This window comes from Grammomys surdaster, unplaced genomic scaffold, assembly GCF_004785775.1.
Source record: "Grammomys surdaster isolate TR1022 unplaced genomic scaffold, NIH_TR_1.0 126807, whole genome shotgun sequence".
Taxonomy (NCBI): Eukaryota; Metazoa; Chordata; class Mammalia; order Rodentia; family Muridae; genus Grammomys; species Grammomys surdaster.
The window spans coordinates 12,883-31,657 of NW_021621594.1; the positions used below are offsets into that span (position 1 = coordinate 12,883).

General features: G+C 37.6%; 1 pseudogene; it reads left to right on the plus strand.

Annotated features, from left to right (window-relative positions):
* Positions 1 to 2,901: 2,901 nt before the first annotated feature.
* Positions 2,902 to 18,555, plus strand: LOC114615519 (annotated as a pseudogene).
* Positions 18,556 to 18,775: the final 220 nt, after the last annotated feature.

The following is an 18,775-nucleotide window of genomic DNA, read 5'->3' on the forward strand; positions in this document are numbered from 1 at the left end:
TGTGTAGCCCTGGCTGTCCTGGAACTCACTCTGTAGACCAGGCTGGCGTCGAACTCAGAAATCCACCTGCCTCTGCCTCCCAAGTGCTGGGATGAAAGGCGTGCACCACCACCGCCCGGCTTCTTTTGGGTTTTTTTTGAGATCTCTTTCATACATCTTGTTTTTGGATGACTTTAACTCTGAATTATCAATTTTAATCTAGATTTTTGTCACCAAAATTATAAATTTGTAATCATTCCCAATAAATATAACCAGGACATATAAAACATATTTATATTTTTTAATGCCAATCAATAATAAAAATAAATGCACATCTAAACAAAATTTTCTTACCTTTTTAGCTGTAATTATAAGAGAAAAGTCCCTTTTCCTTATCTAACTGGGAAGAACCACTATCAATTCCTGACCTCCTTCCAGGAGCCGCTTATGAAAATAGTTAACTCTTCCCAGGGTTCTTTCTGCCAGTGCCCCCTCTCAGCCACAGAGCAGAGTAAATTATCAGTTTTTGCTGTATAAATTGAGAGTGCCTCCCAAGCAAGTTTTAAACTAAATAGAGCAAGTAGTTTTAACCAGTTTTTCTTTTGAACAGGAGACATAGAATGCAACAATCACTCAGACAATGAGACAAAGACATACAATTGACACACATGGACAATATTGGCATGCCAATGACAGACAATAGACAGAGAAAGTAGAACTGAGAATCTCTCATAGAGAGAGCCAGAGAGACTAGGGCATCCCCCCAATCATCTCTTGTTCTCAGGAGGGCTCTGTAATAAGCATTTTATTTTTCTTTTGTTAACATGCCAGAGAGCGGGCAACTACTTTCACTTTTTCTCTCTCTCATTTTCAAGGTTTAACTTCTTATCTCCTCCTTAGGAGGTATAACATTTTTTATCAATAGTCCTCTCTTTGGAGAACACCACTGATGAAAGCAAAGAATTTTTTAAGATACTTTTTTCTTAACCCTAATTCCCCATGATCTAAAGATATGCTCCTGGAGCCGAGTCACAAAGAGTAACTGCTCAGAAAATGTTTGTCCCATGCTTTGTCTTTAACCATAATTCCTTGAATCCTGAGTTGTCGCACTCCTTGAGTCCATCACAAATAGTGACTGCTGAAAAATACCTGTCCCAGGGCTCTCTATCTCAGGGCCTCGCTGCTCTGATCTTCCCCAGGATTGTCCCACAGTTGGGTGGACTGTGATATTCTTCTGATTCGAGGCCACTCTCAGGCGGATCTCGGGAGTCATCCTCTTGGGTGCTCCTGAGAAATTCCAGAGTCAAGCCTCTGGGAGTCACTCTAAAAAGTGCTCTGTGATTCGAAGTGCCTTCATGCACTCCGGGCAGCCACTCTCAATGCTCCTGAAAACCTGGTAAGCTTACCTTCCTGTGTAAGAGTTCTATCTTCCTCTACTGTGATCTCCTCGAGCCCTGAATGCTGAGGGGCTGAACATCTCGTTTTCAAACCTCACAATGCTGGGTGTCAAAATGTCCTGCCCAGCAGGGCATTAAACAGGACTCTAGGGAGATCACTTGAAAGAGAAAGTGGAGAACAGGCCAATGCAAGGAAAGGACATTCTGTCTATAGTCTGATCAGATCACAATTTTTACTTTTGCACACACAGGTTATATACACAAAAAGGCAGGATGTGGGGAAGGGGATGATGCAGGAATGTGGGTGTTCAGGAGGCATACAGATTGTTCAGGGGGAGTACAGATATCTTCCAGAACAGAGTGTCAGCTGGGTGAAGGTTCAGGGGACAGAACACTATGACCCTGCCTAAGATTCACTTGTCCTTATCTAAGTTGGTACTATCCACCAAGGCTACCTATCTACAAGGTCTATGTATTCAGCCTGGAAAATTTCCACCAAAGCTGCTTGTTTACAATAGCTTCTAGGCATCTGTTTCAGTGGTTTTCCAGAGAGACCCAAGACTTGGTGCTAGCAGGCATGTATGTCAGGCCTATTGCTAATTTTAGGTCTATGGCTGATTTTAGGCCTTCAGTGTATAAACAGAGCTGCCCCTAAAAGACAGGTTGTCCAGATAAGAATCACAGCAAGTTTTAGGAGATTTTTTAAACATGACTAGCATAGAATAGTATATGAACAACAGAAAGCATTCTCAACTCCTGCCTCAATGTTGCATATGAGACTGCCCTTCCAGACACTACACAATGGAAGGCATAAAGTCCCACGGTTCAAATCAAAGTCTGAATGACATGGGACCTTTATGATTTCTTTATGACCTTCTCAACTCTTGTCTTACTATGAAAGTTCTGATGAAATTCATTATCATGATTGCCAATTGTGTTCATACTTAGAGCTGTTGACACATGGTCTAGTACAAGTGGCTGAGGAAAAGATTGTCACTGGAACATATGCCACGGATAAGAATGAAATGATGGCACTTGAGTATGGAAAACATGATCTTCACAACATGTTTTCAGAAATGTGTTGATCAAAATAGACCTTCAGAGCTCAGATGCAGAGCCTGAAGCCCTGATTTTCCAGATGTATCCCAGGAGCAAGTCACAGAATGAGTGGGAAGGAAATATAGAACATAAATAAATGGACCTCCAGACAGCAACAGTATTAAACACATGCGTAGGTGTATGTGTTTGTGTGATATTTGTCTTTAAAAGAACTAGATATTGTCAGGCGGTGGTGGTGCACACCTTTGATCCCAGCACTTGGGAGGCAGAGACAGGCGGATTTCTGTGTTCGAGGCCAGCGTGGTCTACAGAGTGAGTTCCAGGACAGCCAGGGCTACACAGAGAAACCCAGTCTCGAAAAAAACAAAACAACAAAACCAAAAAAAACCCAACAAACAAACAAACAAACAAAAATAAAAAACAAAAACTAGATATCACAACTGCTCCATCTATTATCCCAGCAGACATGGAGAATCTGTGTGCTTTCACTATTTCCTGCTTGGTCCTGAAGTTTACTCTCATCTTTTGCAGTTTGACTGAACCTGGTTGCTTTTGGGGGATAAGGAATAATGAAGATGATGACAGAGATTTGGGGAGTGACTGTGGTTTTCTTCTTGTAGTAATTGAGAATCACAAAGAAAAAACATATAATAAGGAGCTTACCTCTGTTAAGTAAACCTTCAACTTAATTACCATGTTCAGTGTCATGAATTAGAAATAATGTAGCTATGTAGATAAAGTGTAATTTTCTGTCCCGTTCTTCCCTCAGTAACATTAGTAACTAATGAAATTAGCTCATAAAATGTTTACATAATTTTGATCTCTAACATTTGGGAATATATTCATACATTGAAATATGTATGTGTGTAGTATACATGGTTAAATGCATAATATTACATATATAGTTGTAACTATCCATGTGGAAAACCTGCCAGGTTTGAGATATGGTAACTAGAGTATTATGTTGGCCTACTTGTGCATTTGCTCAGTCACAGATTAGATCATGGTCACTATCAGATAGGTTGTCAATATTGCTATTATTTAGTCAATAAATACAACATTAGAGAAATTCTAGGGGGATTATTGTACTTCCTGTGGATAAGAACCTGTTCTCATTGTCTACATAGTTCTCAGATCGTAAGTGTGAGATGATATCAGTGGTGACTGCAGATCAGAGTTATGAAGGAAGAAGTGTGGAAATAGCTCACCTACTCACTGTGTCTAAGACTTCTTCTTTTATGAACTGAAGTTTCCTGTGCTTTACTGTCTCTGACTCTCATCCCATCTCTTATTGATTTTCAATCTTTGAGATTTTAAACATATATATTTTCCAATTGCACACTTTGATACTGATGGTTGCATCGTATTTAGTATTCTTGTATCTCAATCCATCCGAATTGTATTTCTGTTTTATCCTATGTTATCCGACAACTCATTGGTAAAATAATGGAAATTCTCATTAATGACACTTTTATAAGCAGTAATAGGGATTACAATTGAAATACATGAACTATATCAAAACACTTTTGTGATTTAAAGTGAAAACAGCTCTGAACACTCAATTGAAAAATGCAAATCTGAGCAAAAGAGCATGTTTGTTTTTACTCATGCTGAGAGAAAATTTCCAATAGTAACAGAAGTACTGAGAGACTGTGCTGGGACAGATGAACACATTGCATATGGAGAAAAGATCTCAGTGCTCAGACACCATGTAAAGAATGGCAGAAAATCAGTAAGACTGAGCTGTTAAAGAGAAATCTAATATATTTTTTAGTAAATTGACAGTACCATTGACACTAAAAGGTAACATCAAATTGACATGTAAACAAGCCCTAAAGGATAATAATATGGTTATGTCATATATTTTATCGTTTTACATCTTTTCAAATAAAAGTATAAATTTAAGTGAAAAGTATTGTAAAAGAATTATTACATTTGATGAACATTAACATTTGAAAGTATTAAAAGCCTATACTGAAACCATCATGGAAATATCATTACTGCTAATATCTCTCACCAAGCATGAAATGAGCATTTTCTTAATATTTAACTTTAGTGTTTCCTATTTTCCTATTTGTAAAATTTTACTATTACTGATTGAACAAATTCTCTCATAAAAACATGAATAAATTTTTTAAGTAAACTGATTGTTAGACAATTTATATAAGATATGCAATACATGTTGAATATTCTAACTATGTCACGTAGTATCATATAATGGCTTTTCAATATATTTCTTAGTGAGTCACTCTTTAACACTTTATGTTCTTTACAATGATTCAATTCCAAACAATAACTTATACATTTTGAAACATAACTTAGTAATTAAGCATTAGAAATAGGATCCTGAGGGGAAGAGAAATAGCTCAGTGGTTAGGAGCACTAAATCGTCTTCAGAAGTCCTGAGCACAGTCCGCAGCAACCATATAGTGGCTCACAACCATCTGTAACTGGCTCTGACGCCTTCTTCTGGTGTGTCAGAAGATAGTGACAGTATACGCACATGTATAAAATAAATAAATCTTTTTAAAACGAAGTATGATTCTGTGTTATGGATACTGTTAATGCGTGTTAATATTTAGGGTACTAAAACATATAAATATAAAAGTTGAACAAAATATTTGGTGTACTATTTGATTCTTAAAACACTCGATATGTTAAGATATTTGATATTTAAAATTTTAAATAATAAAAAAATAAAGGAGAATGTGTTATGGATTAGATATATGGTTCAAGTCATGGGGTTTTTGTTTCTGTGGAATCAGAAGTATAAGACTGTTGGATAGTATGGAGTCTTACTCTCTAGGACTGTAATCTAGCTCATGGATGACATTCAGAGATAAACCAAGCTCTTTATGGATTTTCATAAATATTAAAATTATCATATGAGAGCAACCTATGTTTATGAATTCTTATATTATTTTCAACTCCAATGATCTCTAATTTGCCAGGCTTATTTCAGAAAAGGCAGCATTTACACAGAAATTTATCATGTCTTGTAGTTCAACATTTACTGCAGCCGGGTGGTGGTGGCATTTGCCTTTAACCCCAGCACCTGGGAGGCAGAGGCAGGTGGATTTCTGATTTCGAGAGTTTGAGGCTAGCCTGGTCTACAGAGTGAGTTCCAGGACAGCCTGGGTGACACAGAGAAACCCTGTGTCAAAAAAAGAAAAAAAAAAAAAAACAAAAAAAGAATATTTCACATTTTATACAGTATTCTTAATTATCCCTGTGGCTTACTTTAGAATATCAGCAAGAAAATATGAGTTTCCAGCATTGCTTTTTGCTACCAATGAGATCAACAAAAATCCTCATCTTTTACGCAACATGACTTTCAAATTTTCCATCATTGTGTGTGTGTGGGACTGTGTAAGGGTATCCTGGGTCATAGTTGAGCAGTTGCCTAGAACCCCGAGACTCTGCGTGAGAACCGGCAGGAGTTCCGCACACCCCCAGAACCCAGGGCCTTGAAAAGCAGTCCAGTCTCCATAGAATTACATTGTCCAGTCACATAGGCCAGACTATAGGCCTCAGGCCCTAGGGATTTACATACTAATGAAGACCAGACAGCCCCTCCCAAAGTCCCGGGGTAGAGGGCAAATCTAGATGCCTCAGGGCCTAGGGATTTACATACTAATGAAGGCCAGAGGGCGGAGCAAATTAAGCATGCCTCCCCAGATCCTCCCCTGATCCTCCCCAGATCCTCTCCCTTTCTCCCTCCCTATATAACTCGGGATTGCCCTGAGTTTTACAAGGGTACGCCTAGATCTATCCACCATCCACCATGACAATAAACCTTTCTGGAACTAAGGACTTTCTCATGTCATTGGGGCCTGCCGCCAAAGCCTCCAGGCCGCTGGAACCATAGACGTTCCTACTGCACGTGCGACCAGCTGCACCGTGGAAACCCACTGGGACACCACCACAGAGGCTCTAATTTCCACCCCCTCCCCCGCAATTGTGGGCACGTGTGAAGATACATTTGGACTTCTGGATAATAAATATTTAGGAAAAAAAGAAAAAGAGTTCTTTGAGTTTTCTTAATTATGACTGTGGAGGACACTGTAGATGTGATATACAACTTACAGGACCATCATGGACAACAGCCTTAAAACTGGCAGTTAATAATAGGAAACCAAAGGTGAGAATGTGTAACACTGGATGAATTAACACTTTTTTATTCTATTCACATGTGTCTCGGGAGAAAACTTAGGCAGCATGCATTTGTGAGTGTGCTGTTATGCATATATTTTAAAGGATTAGATACTCAGATTGTAGATGTATTTGGGGAAGAGGCAAAACTGTTTCCTAGAATATTCAGACTTGTCAGGAATTTTATAGAATATAATAGAAATAATACATGATATTTATAAGGGAATCGTACTGTCCTTGAAAGGAATTCTGAAAGGTGATGAACATTACTCATGTATAAGACCAAACTTCCTAACTTCCTCATGTAGATATTTCATATTCTTTTCCATATCGTTAGGTTTTCTTTGGACCATTTAATCCTAACTTGAGTGACCATGATCAATTTCCCTGTCTGTTAGATAGCCACCAAGGACACATGTTTGTCCCATGCCATGGTCTCCTTGATGCTTCATTTTATTTTATTTTATTTTTATTTTTATTTTTATTTTTATTTTTATTTTTATTTTTCCAGACAAGGTTTCTCTGTGTAGACTTGGCTGTCCTGGAACTCACTCTGTAGATCAGGCTGTCCTCGAACTCAGAAATCTGCCTGTCTCTGCCTCCCAAGAGCTGGGATTAAAGGCATGTGCCACCACTGCCTGGTGATGCTTCATTTTAAATAGACTTGGATAAGAGTAGTCCTCTCAAATGATGACCAGGGTAGAGGGTTTCCCTCAAGTTTGAGAGAAGAAATGCAAAGACATGGGATGTGTTTAGCCTTTGTGAATGTGATACCAGAACCCATGCAGATATACACGGCAAGGATGGTAAACAAATTATGACATCATCAGCAAAGGTTGTTGTCATTCTTGGTCAAATGAACTCTACTCTAGAAGTCAGCTTTAGAAGATGGAAAGATTTAGGATTATGGAGAATCTGGATCACAATCTCCCATTGGTATATCATCACAAATAAAAGAGATTTCACCCTTGATTTCTTCCATGGGACTATCACTTTTGCATACCATCATGGTGAGATTTTTAAATTTGGGAATTTTATGCAAACAATGGACAACTCCATATACCCAATAATCCTTTTAAAAACTAAACTGGGATGGAATTATTTTAATTGTTCAACCTCCAAAAACAACAGTAGCAAAATTGATCATTTTATATTCAACAACACATGGGAATGGTTAGCAGAGAAGAGATTTCACATGGACCTGAATGAAGAAGGTTACAGTTTGTATAATGCTGCATATGCTGTGGCCCATACCTACCATGAACTCATTTTTCAACAAGTAGAGTCTCAGGAAAAGACAAAAATCAGAGGATTATTCCTTGACTGTCAGAAAGTAGTTTCTTTCATTTCATTATGCTTAGATTTATTAATGTGACATTTTAAATGGCCCCTCCCTGACAAACTCACATTCATTTGTTAGAGATTATATTCTCAATAAAAATATTTCTATACTATGGAACTCCCAAATGAATATTTCACAAGGATAACATTTAATAGGAGAGAATATACATTATATTCGGTGACCTTTGTGAAAATTTGCCTCAACATTTTAACAAATGAGCTCAATATTTAAAATAAGAGCCAAGCGTGTTTTTTTTTTTTTTTTTTTGAGACAGGCTTTCTCTGTGTAGTCCTGGCTGTCCTGGAACTCACTCTGTAGACCAGGCTGGCCTCAAACTCAGAACTCAGAAATCCACCTGCCTCTGCCTGCCAAGTGCTGGGATTAAAGGTGCACGCTACCACCGCCAGGCGAGCCAAGAGTTTTATCAGAAAAACCTCAAATGATGACTAGACTAGAATACTTTTCTCAAGAATTGATATATGCACTGTGATTAATAGTTATACATTTAAAGTAACATTTATAGAAACTTAAACGACAAAGACAGCACATTTTACTATGTTTATGTTTATTTCACATACATATACTATATGAACACAATTAACCAACTGCCATTCTTTCTTTCCCACAACTTCTAGACATTCAGGCTTTAAAGTTATTCTTGCATACAAGGTTTCACTTCGTTAATAATTTTTGCTACACATGTGCATGCGTGCATGCTCATGTGCATACGTGCACACGCACACACATCATCTTCATTGTTATTTGGTAAACATTTGTTCTAGCACTTTTTACCTTGGAACATTAATATGACGTATATTAATTTTTAATGAACCATGTGATATATTATATTTTACTACATGGACTAGCTTTAATACAGCTGTCCTTTCTGGAAGCTGTTTAAAAATTAGGGGACGTCCTCAATGTCACATTGTGTGAATTGATGTGCACGTATAATTATGTAATGATGCATCTCATTTAGGTGGCTTCTGTGCTGAAGACCAGAGTATTTACTAACCCTCCAGGAGAACTGGTGAAGATGAATCCTAGAGAAAGGCAGTGTACCGTATATGAAATTTTTGACATTTGGAATTCTACACAAGGTTGTGGATTAAAAGTGAAAATAGGAAGCTATTATCCTTATTTCCCACAGAGCCCAAAACTTCATATATCTGAATTTAGAGTGGGCCACAGGAATAACGTAAGAGTATATGCCACAATTTTCATTCTTTTCAGTATACCTTAATTTTAAAATATGTGGCAATGAAGTGTTAGCTCTGCAATTAACATCAATTACTGCTTTTGCAGAAGGCCCATCCTCAGTCACCAGTGTCAAAATTTGGTAACACACAACTTCCTATAAATCAAGATCATAGGGATCAAAGGCCTCTGGATTACACATGCGTTTTCTCCCCATACTAATGAAACACATTTATGAAATATAAAATTATATGTATATATATATATATATATGTGTGTGTGTGTGTGTGTATGTATATGTATATCAATCAAAAAATTTTGTAATTTTGTATAAACAATTTGATAGCCTAATGAAGAAAAGCATATACCCATTAACAGAAATATTTCTCCACATTCAAGGTTTTCTTTTAAGCGCAGAAAAACTTCTGTAAGAGTCTTATACAACATTCTTTGTTCATATTCATCAAACAGATTTTTCCTGATGCACCTTGTTGTCTCTCCCCACCAAACTAAGTATCCTTATATTTTTATTTATAAATCCCGTCAAAGAAACTGATGCCACATAAATAATCCTTTTGAATTTAATCAGCTTAGAAATGATTTTCTTAATCTCTACAACCCAAAAATTATAGCTATAATATCAGATGATGTAGTAAATATTGTTTAACATTCATGTATTACACAAAATAATAAAATACATGAAATTGATGTGATGCTGGATACCAGCAGAATATGTGTGCCATACCTGCTAATGACATGTACATATTATGAAATGAATATGTTTATGTATGTGTGTGTGTTTGTGTATATGTATATGAAGTATATGGGAACACCCTGTATAAAGTAACAACTTCATCTTGAGTCTCGTGGTCCTCCATAGCTAACTTATGATAATGTATCTGAATAGGTTTTGCTACCAAATTATTTATCTGTTGTTTCACAGTTAGTCAGCCTATTTGAGGCCCAATGACCAGCAGAAATAAGCAAAAAGAACCCAAATAATGGTCCCAAGATGGGAGGAAGTAGGATTGACAACCTTGGAGTGGCTGAAAACCAATTCATGTATCAGCATTCATCTGTCTCTCTCTCTGATTTTTCTCAGCGCCTTCACTGACCTATTTCATGCTCTCTTTAACCATCCCTGTCTTGTCTATGTAAAGGCAACATTCTTCTTTAAGGGCTGTACACAATCAAGAGCTGTACACAGACTTTTCTATTGTAAAAGAGTAAATCAAGTCCAATAAGGATCTTTGTGATTTTTGGAGGTCTCTTCAGACAGCGAAACGAGGGATTTCTTCAGATTAGTGATGTCAATCTCTAGCTGTTTGATGTTCTTGTCAGTGGCCCTTCAAAGGTCTGAGTAGTGTAAGTTCGGAGGCCAGCATCTGGATTAGAACTTCCAACAGCAGACATCATGAGTGATTCATTTTTATCTGGAAAGGAAAAAGAAGGGAATTCTCAGGGAGATTTCTCTTCCCTGCATGTAAATTGTTATTCATCTTATTTATGGTTGGGCCTGGCTTTCTGGGGGTATCTATTTATTTCATTAATCTTTTTGGTAGCCGGTTAGCTGTGCCTTCTGTGGTATCGAACAGGCGTATCAATCCTCAACTCCATAAGGGAATTGGGTCTGGGCCATTCCCTTTAAGGGTAAGAGGGTTCTTCCCGATATCTGTGGCATAGTTTTTGTTGGTCTAGGTGGTGCCAGAGGCAGTCAGCAGCAGATTTGCCATGAGCTTTCAGTTTTAGAGAGTTAAAAGCGAACAAGGCATGATGGAGAGTATTTCAGGGGGACTCCTTCCGGGAGGTACCGTTCCCCCTCTTTTGTTTTTAAAGCCAATTTTTCAGAGTTCTTGTAAAATCAGGGTAGAAGCGCCAACAGTCACTCCTTCCACACTCAGAGAGTCATGAAGACCCTATTTAAAGAAATATAAATCTATATTAATAATCTTTTATCAAAGGACTGATATAGCACAGTCGACAACTAATCACACTATATAAAATATCAATTAGTAATAGCTTCTTCTACTTTTTGTGAGATTACTTCTCTTTTGTCAATTAATTGTTGAGGAAAATTAGGATTTACATCTCTCTTGAGAATATTAAACAGAGACTTAAATTCTTCTGTGAAGAGCTTAAAATAAGATCTTAGCCAATTAGCATCTCCTAGAAACTTTTGAAAATAATTTGAAATAAGTAAACTCTCCCTTTTTTTAGACCCTTTATCTGTTTTTTTTTATTGGATATTTTATGTATTTACCTTTCAGTGTTATCTCCTCTCCCATTCTCTCCCAAAACCCCTTATCCCATTCCCCCTCCTCCTATTTTCATGAGGGTGTGCTCCAAATATCCTCCCAGTCCCATCTCCCTGCTCTCAAATTCCCCAACATTAGGGGATCCAAACTTTTGGGGACCATGGCCCTCCACTTCCACTGATGTCTGACAAGGTTACGCTCAATTACCTATACAGGTGGAGACAAGAGTCCCTCCCTGTCTGCTCTCTGGCTGGAGGTTTAGACTTTGGGAGCTCTGGTTGAAATTTTGATACTCCTTCTAGAAAGGACCAAAGCACCCACACTATGGTCTTCCTTCTTCTTCTTGAGTTTCATGTGGACTATATGTTGTGTCTTAGGTATTGTGAGCTTTTGGGCTAATATCCACTTATCAGTGAGTGCATACCATGTATGTTCTTTTGAGATTGGGTCACCTCACTCAAGATGATATTTTCCAGCTCCATCCATTTGCCTAAGAATTTCATGAACTATTGTTTTTAATAGCTGAGTAGTGCTTCATTGTATAAATGTACCACATTTTCTGCATCCATTCTTCTGTTGAAGAGTATCTGGGTTCTTTCCAACTTCTGGCTATTATAAATAAGGCTGCTATGAACATGGTGGAGCATGTGTCCCTGTTGTATGTTGAAACATCTTTTGGGTATATGCCCAACAGGGGTATAGCTGGGTCCTCAGGTAACACTATGTTCAATTTTCTGAGATACTGCCTGACAACTTTCCATAGTGGTTGTTCCAGTTTACAATCCCACTGACAGTGGAGGAGTGTTCCTCTTTCTCCACATCCTTGCCAACATCTGCTGTCACCTGTGTTTTTAATCTTAGCCATTCTGACTGGTGTGAGGTGGAATCTCAGTGTTGTTTTCATTTGGATTTCCTGATGACTAGTGATGCTGAACACTTCTTTAAGTGCTTCTCAACCATTCGAGCTTCCTCAGTTGAGAGTTCTTTGTTCAGCTCTGTGCTCCATTTTTTAATAGGGTTCTTTGATTGTCTAGAGTCTAATTTCTTCAGTTCTTTGTATACTTTGGATATTAGCCCTTTATCAGATGTAGGGTTGGTGAAGATCTTTTCCCAATATGTTGATTGCCACTTTGTCCTATTGACTGTATCCTTTGCTTTACAGAAGCTTTGAAGTTTTATGAGGTCCCATTTGTCAATTCTTGGTTTTAGAGCACAAGCCATTGGTGTTCTGTTCAGGAATTTTTCTCCTGTGCCCATGTGTTCCAGGCTTTCCCCCAATTTCTCTTCTATTAGTTTCAGTGTAGCTGGTTTTAGGTGGAGGTCCTTGATCCACTTGGAATTGAACTTTGTACAAGGAGATAAGTATGGATCAATTTGCATTCTTCTACATGCTGACCTCCAGTTGGACCAGCACCATTTGTTGAAAATGCTGTCCTTTTTCCACTGGACAGTTTTAGCTCCTTTGTCAAAGATCAAGTGACCATAGGTATGGGGGTTCATTTCTGGATCTTCTATTCTATTCCATTGATCCTCCTACCTGTCTCTGTTCCAATACAACACAGTTTTTATCACTATTGTTTTGTAGTACAGCTTGAAGTCAGGGATGGTGATTCCCCCAGAAGTTCTTTTATTGCTGAGAGTATTTTTCGCAATCCTGGGTTTTTTGTTATTCCAAATGAATTTTAAAATTGCTCTTTCTATCTCTGTGAAGAATTGAGTGGGAATTTTGATGGGGATTGCATTAAATCTGTAGATGGCTTTTGTCAAAATAGCCATTTTTTACTATATTAATCTTTCCAATCCATGAGTATGGGAGATCTTTCCATTTTCTGAGATCTGCTTCGCTTTCTTTCTTCAGGGGCTTGAAGTTCTTGTCATACAGGTCTTTTACTTGCTTAGTTAGGTTCACACCAAGGTATTTCATATTATCTGTGACTATTGTGAAGGATGTCATTTCCATTATTTCTTTCTCTGCCTGTTTACCTTTTGAGTAGAGGAAGGCTACTGATTTGCTTGAGTTAATTTTATATCCAGTCACTTTGCTAAAGTTGTTTATCAGGTTTAGGAGTTCTGTGGTGGAAGTTTTGGGGTCACTTAAGTATACTATCATATCATCTGCAAATAGTGAGGTTTTGACTTCTTCCTTTCAATTTGTATCCCTTTGACCTCCTTGTGTTGCCTAATTGCTCTGGCTAGGACATCTAGTACTATAATGAATAAGTAGGGGGAGAGTGGGCAGCCTTGCCTAGTTCCTGGTTTTAGAGGGATTGCTTCAAGTTTCTCTCCATTTAGTTTGATTCTGGCTACTGGTTAGCTGTATAATGCTTTTACTATGTTTATGTATGGGCCTTGAATTCCTGATCTTTTCAAGACTTTTATCATGAAGGGGTGTTGAATTTTGTCAAATGCTTTCTCAGCATCTAGTGATATGATCATGTGTTTTTTTCTTTGAGTTTGTTTATATAGTGGATTACATTGATGGATTTCCGTATATTGAGCCAACCCTGCATTCCTGGGATAAAGCCTACTTGATTGTGATGGATAATTGTTTTGATGTATTCTTGGATTCGGTTCGCTAGAATTTTATTGAGTAATTTTGCATCAATGTTCATAAGGAAGATTGGTCTGAAGTTCTCTTTCTTTGTTGGGTCTTTGTGAGGTTTAGGTATGAGTGTAATTGTGGCTTCATAGAATGAATTTGGTAGTGTTCCTTCTGTTTCTATTTTGAGGAATAGTTTGAAGAGAATTGGTACTAAGTCTTCCTTGAAGATCTGATAGAATTCTGCACTAAAATCGTCTGGTCCCGGACTTTTCTTTGTGGGGAGACTTTTAATGACTGCTTCTATTTTTTTGGCCTTATGGGACCATTTAGATGGCTTATCTGATCCTGATTTAACATTGGTAACTGGTATTTGTCTAGAAAACTGTCCATTTTATCCAGATTTTCCAATTTTGTTGAGTATAGGTTTTTGTAGTACGATCTGATGATCTTTTTAATTTCCTCGGTTTCTGTTTTTGTTTTTGTTTTTTGTTTGATTGTTTTGTTTTTTTGGTTTTTCGAGACAGGGTTTCTCTGTGTAGCCCTGGCTGGCTGTCCTGGAACTCATTCTGTAGATCAGGCTGGCCTCAAACTCAGAAATCCACCTTCCTCTGCCTCCCAAGTGCTGAAATTAAAGGCGTGCACCACCACTGTCCGGCTCAGTTTCTGTTGTTATGTCACCCTTTTCAGTTCTGATTTTACTGTCTCTCCGTCCTCTGATTAGTCTAGCTAAGAGTTTATCTATCTTATTGATTTTCTCAAAGAACCAGCTCCTGGTTTTATTGATTCTTTGGATAGTTCTTTTTGTTTCTATTTGGTTGATTTCAGCCCTGAGTTTGATTATTTCCTGCTGTCTACTCCTCTTGGGTGTATTAGCTTCTTTTTGTTCTAGGGCTTTCAGGTGCGTTGTCAAGCTGCTAGTGTATGCTCCCTCCAGTTTCTTTTTGAAGGCACTTAGAGCTATGAATTTTCCTCTTAGCACTGCTTTCATTGTATCCCATAGATTTTGGTATGATGTATCATCATTTTCATTAAATTCTAAAAAGTTTTTAATTTCTTTCTTTATTTCTTCCCTGACCAGATTATCAATGAGTAGAGTGTTGTTCAGTTTCCATATGAATGTGAGCTTTCCATTGTCTTTGTCATTTTTGAAGACCAGCCTTAGACCATGGTGATCTGATAGGATGCAGGGGATTATTTCAATTTTTTTGTATCTGTTGTGGCCTGTCTTGTGCCCAATTATGTGGTCTATTTTGGAGAAGGTACCATGAGGTGCTAAGGAAAAGGTATGCTCTTTTGCTTTAGGGTGAAATGATCTATAGATATCTTTTAAGTCCATTTGGTTCAAAGCTTCTGTTAGTTTCAGTGTATCTCTATTTAGTTTCTGTTTCCATGATTTATCCATTGCTGAGAGTGGGGTGTTGAAGTCTCCCACTATTATTGTGTGAGGTGCAATGTGTGTTTTGAGCTTTAGTAAGGTTTCTTTTAAGAAAGTGGGTGCTCTTGTATTTGGTGCATAGATACTCAGAATTGAGAGTTCATGTTGGTTGACTTTTCCTTTGACAAGTATGAAATGTCCTTCCTTATCCTTTTTGATAGCTCTAAGTTGAAAGTCGATTTTATTCGATATTAGAATGGCTACTCCAGCTTGTTTCTTAGGGCCATTTGCTTGAAAAATTGTTTTCCAACCTTTTACTCTAAGGTAGTGTCTTTCTTTGTTGCTGCGGTGGGTTTCCTGTAAGCAGCAAAAAGCTGGGTCCTGTTTGCATATCCAGTCCGTTAGCCTATGCCTTTTTATTGGAGAACTGAGACCATTGATATTAAGAGATATTAAGGAAAGAGTGTTGTTGCTTCCTGTCATTTTGGCTAATAGTGGAGACATCGTTTGTGTGGTTATCTTCTTTTGGGTTTGATGGAAAAGGATTATTTTCTTGCTGTTTCTAGGGTATGATTGCTCTATGCTTGGGTCCAGACTTCTGTAAGAGTTTGATGCAACATTCTTTGTTCATATTCATCAAACAAATTTTTCCTGATGCACCTTGTTGTCTCTCTCCACCAAACTAAGTATCCTTATATTTTTATTTATAAACTCCATCAAAGAAAAATGATGCCACATAAATATTCCTTTTGAATTTAATCAGCTTAGAAATGATTTTCTTAATCTCTACAACCCCAAAATTATACATATAATATTAGATGATGTAGTTGATATTGTTTAACATTCAAGTATTACATAAAATAATAAAATACATGAAATTGATGTGATGCTGGATACCAGCAGAATATGTGTAGCCATACCTGCTAATGACATATACATATAATGAAATGAATATGAATATGTTTATGTATATGTGTGTATTTGTGTATATGTATATGATGCATATGCATATGTTTATGGTGTATATGTATATGTGTATAATGTATATTAAATATAATATTATATACGTCTGCATATATATAATATTTCCTCAGGTTCCCACCTTCATGTTTAGTATGATATGCACAGTTGGATTCAGGAAAATTCACCAGGAACAAACACCAGACAGATGCTTTGATTGTGCTCAGTGTCCAGAAAATGATATTTCCAACGAGAGAGGTACATGTTTGCATGCAGGAAAAAATTTTCTGATTTTGAATATCTTCTCTTTCCAAACTAGAAATTAGAAATGGCCTAGAGGAATATTAAAGAACTGAAATCTCTGTTTCAGAATTTAAACCTTTGAATAGATTCAACAGTTTTGGGCCCAGCAAATAACCTGAAATATATTCTACAAACAACTCATTTCTCTCATAATACAATAGTTACAAATTTTATATTTTACAGAAGACATTTAGGGGTAAAACATCTGAAAACATTGTTAAACGAAAAATTTATGCTTAGTCTATCCATATAATGTCTTCCTTGATTCTTTGTACAAGGCAACTTGCCTATATGATTGGTCCACAAACTTTCCCTTCTATTAGCCAGTTTGATCCCTGACAAAGAACAGATGATCAAGGTAACAGTTGTTATCTAAGGAAACATATTTTAGTAGATTAGTTGACTTAAAGGACAAAGCATTTGATTTCAAAGAATTAGAACAACAGTGAAGATATCAAGAATGCACACAAAGATGTGAGAGTGCCCATCAGTAATCACAGCCCAGCTAAGGAAACAGAGATGAATGTGAGTGTCCATGAACGTCATGCCATCCAGCTTAGAGAGTGTAGTTGGGAAAAACATCTTACTATGGATAGATCTATGAGCCATACAGCTTCAATAAGAGAAATATGGCTTTATGCAAACAGCATTTGCATGAGGGATTATATGCACTCCTGCATATGTGCCTATACAAAGGGCACAACCCTCAAAGCCAAAAAAGTACATAATGCATTTCATCATTTGGCATTGAGAACTATGTTTGCACACCACATAGATTGGTGAGTAGTGAGTTTAATATTTAAGGAATTAATGAATATTAGATTATGCAAATTACTATTCATAATTCACTGAAAACGCTACAGTCTTTCTCTCTCTCTTTCTCTCTCTCTCCTTCCCTCCCTCCCTCACTCCCTTCCTTCCTTCCTTCCTTCTTTCCTTCCTTCTTTTCTTTCCTTAAAAAATAAGTATTTCTTTCTACTCCATTCCCCATTATGGTGGGTTTTCTTCCATCACCAAACATAGGTTAATACAGAGCAAATGTAAGTCAGAGGTCCCAAGAGCAACAGAGAATGGAATAGATGCTCAAAAACAAATTATTTATGGAGGTATCTTCTGAATAATACAAACACTAAATTATTAAGTACATAATTATTATATTTCATGAGGGCCTGTTGTTATTCACCAGCAGATATGGAGCAATGTGTGAGATGTCCAGGTGATAAGTATGCCAATTTAGAGCAAACCCATTGCCTCCAAAGAACTATGTCATTTTTGGCATGTTGGCATTGGAGATGGCTCTAGGCTGCATGACTCTGCCCTTCTCTGCCCTTACTGTTCTAGTACTAGTCACTTTTGTGAAGTACAAGAGTACTTCTATCATGAAAGTGAATAACTGCATTCTCAGCTGTACCCTGCTATCTCATTTTGTGTTTTCTCTGCTCATTGCTCTTCATTGGACATACCAACAAGGCCACTTGCGTCCTGCAGCAGACCACATTTGCAGTATTTTCACAGTTGCTGCTTCTACTGTGTTGGCCAAAACAATAACTGTGGTCAAGGTTTTCAAGCTTATTGCACCAGGAATAAAGATGAGAAGGATGCTGGCATCAGGAATTCCTATTTTGGTCATTCCAATTTGTACCCTAATCCAACTTGCTCTCTGTGGAACTTGGCTTCTAACATCTCCTCTCTTTATTGACAGAGATACACAGTCTGAGCATGGGAAGACCATCATGGTTTGCAGCAAAGGCTCAGCCATTACATTACACTTAGTCCTGGGCTCCTTGGGTTCCTTAGCTCTGGCGAGCTTCACTGTGGCTTTCCTGGCCAGGAATCTTCCTGACAGATTCAATGAAGCCTAGTTCCTAACATTCAGCGTGCTGGTGTTCTCCAGTGTCTGCATTACTTTCCTCCATGTCTTCCACAGCACACGGGGGAAGGTCATGGTGGTTGTGGAGGTCTTTTCCATCTTGGATTTTAGTGCAGGGTGCTAGGGTTTATCTGTGAGAACAAAGAAACTGCTGGCAGGCAGGTCTTCTGCTGAGAGAAAATAAAGGCTGCTCTAAGCCAAGAGAGCCAAATAAATAAGCCTTCATGGTGGAGCATTTATTGATTTAAGTATAAAGTTAAAATATAGGGATTACTTGCTTTTAGGAAAGATTTATAAACAGATTTGTCTGAATCAGGTGGGGATTATCACCCACGGTTTGGAAC